This window comes from Diceros bicornis, chromosome 17 (assembly GCF_020826845.1).
Source record: "Diceros bicornis minor isolate mBicDic1 chromosome 17, mDicBic1.mat.cur, whole genome shotgun sequence".
NCBI classification, from domain to species: Eukaryota; Metazoa; Chordata; class Mammalia; order Perissodactyla; family Rhinocerotidae; genus Diceros; species Diceros bicornis.
In genome coordinates, this window is record NC_080756.1 from 11,326,748 (window position 1) to 11,328,919 (window position 2,172).

General features: G+C 41.6%; 1 pseudogene; it reads left to right on the forward strand.

Annotated features, from left to right (window-relative positions):
* The first annotated feature begins 1,369 nt into the window (after positions 1–1,369).
* On the forward strand, positions 1,370–1,936 carry LOC131415623 (large ribosomal subunit protein uL22-like; annotated as a pseudogene).
* Positions 1,937–2,172: the final 236 nt, after the last annotated feature.

Below are 2,172 nucleotides of genomic sequence, written 5' to 3' on the forward strand. Positions count from 1 at the left end.
AAAGAAGGCTAAGACTATGTCTTAGGCAAGTCTATAGTGTCTAGGGAGTCACATTTTGAAATTTAAACCATAGAGAGATGTAAGGAAGTGATTAGTATAAAAGTCAGAATAATGGTTACCTGTAGGGGAGAACAAGGTTGACACTGCAACAGGGCACGTGGATGGAATTACAGAATGGCTGGTACAGTTCTATTTCTTGCTTGATGTTTACAAAGACTTTCATCTTAGAATAACTCAGGAAGCTATACATTTGTTTTGTGGAGTTTCTTGTATTTGTATTTTATTTCGTAATAAATTAAGGAAGACTTTAAAGAGGCTGCTAAACACAAGATCGATATGCAAAAATCAATCACATTCCTATATACCTGCAAAAAGTTATAAAATTAAAGGTCTAGAGAGGGTCCAAGATGGCTGCATAGGAAGACCTTGGACTCACCTCCTCCCAGGGACACACCCAATCTACACTTATGTATAGAGCAATTCCTCCTGAAGAAGAACTGAGGGCTGTTTGGACAGCTTCTGTGCATAAAGGGACCACAGAGAAAGGGAAGGAGAGACGGAGAGACAGTGTGGACGGAACCAACCCCAAGGCTGTGACCTGAGGCAGGGACAGACATCACTGAGGGCCTGTGCAAGCTTGCCCATCCTGGGGCACAGAGGTTTAAAGAACCTGGAGAATACGGGAAGGAAATCCATTTACTAACCGCATCAGTCAAATGGGCAGGGAACTGCTGGAACTCTCTCCAGGATCAAAAGCACTGCAGGCGCCCTGCCCCACCAGGGCACCCCCAGGCACCCAATGCTAGGAACTTTCTGGCCAGAGCCCCACTCCAGCTCCAACTGTCCTGCCAAAGCCACCCAGTGCAGGCAGTCTACACAGAGGAGGTTCCTACACAAGGCTACTCCTTCAAGAGGAGAAAGGTAGCTGTTTCACCTAATTCAAGAAACAAGCACAGAAAATTAAACAAAATGAAGAGGCAAAGGAATATGTTGCAAGTAAAAGAACAAGATAAAACTTTAGAAAGAAAAAAAAAAAACACCTTGATGAACAGAGATAAGTCATTTACCTGATAAAGAGTTCAAAGTAATGGTCATAAAAATGCTCACATAAACTCAGGAGAAGCATGGAGGAATACAGTGAGAACTTCAACAAATAATTAGGAAATTAAGAAAGAACCAATCAGAACTGAAGAATGATAACTGAAATGAAAAATACCCTAGAGGGAATTAACAGCAGACTAGATGATTAGAAGAATGGATCAGCAATGTAGAAGATAAAATAGCAGAAATCATCCAATCAGACAGCAAAAAGAAAAATGAATTTTAAAAAATGAGGACATACTCTTCCTGTAAGTGGCCTGAGGTGATCTCTGAAAATGGTTCGCAAGTCACTTGACCTAGAAAACCCTACCAAATCATGCAAATCACGAAGTTCAAATCTTTGTATTCACTTTAGTTTAGTTTCACTCATGAAACTGCCCAGGCCATCAAGGGCATGCATATCCAAAAAGCCACCAAGTATCTGAAGGATATCACCTTGCAGAAGCAGTGTGTGTCATTCCATTGATACAATGGCAGAGTTGGTAGGTGTGCCCAGGCCAAACAGGGGGGCTGGACACAGGGTCAGTGGCCCAAAAAGAGTGCTGAATTTTTACTGCATATGCTTAAAAATGCAGAGAGTAATGCTGAACTTAAGGGTTTAGAGGTAGATTCTCTGGTGATTGAGCACATCCAGGTGAACAAAATCCCCAAGATGCGGCACAGAACTGACAGAGCTCAGAAGCAGATTAACCCATATATGAGCTCTCCTTGCCACACTGAGATGATCCTTCCTGAAAAAGAGCTGATTGTTCCTAAACCAGAAGAGGAGTTTGCACAAAATAAAAAGATATCCCAGAAGAAACAGAAGAAACAAAAATGTATGAGCTGGGAATAAATTTAGTATAAAATAAAGGGAAATAAAAGTTTAAAAAAATGAGGACAGTTTAAGGGGACCCTGGGACAACATCAAGTGTACTAACATTCACATTATAGGTGTCCCAGAAGGAGGAGAGAGAGAGAAAGGGGCAGAAAACTTATCTGAAGAAATAATGGCTGAAAACTTCCCTAACCTGGGGAAGGAAATAGACATCCAGGTCCAGGAAGTATAGAGAGTCCCAAACAAGATGAACC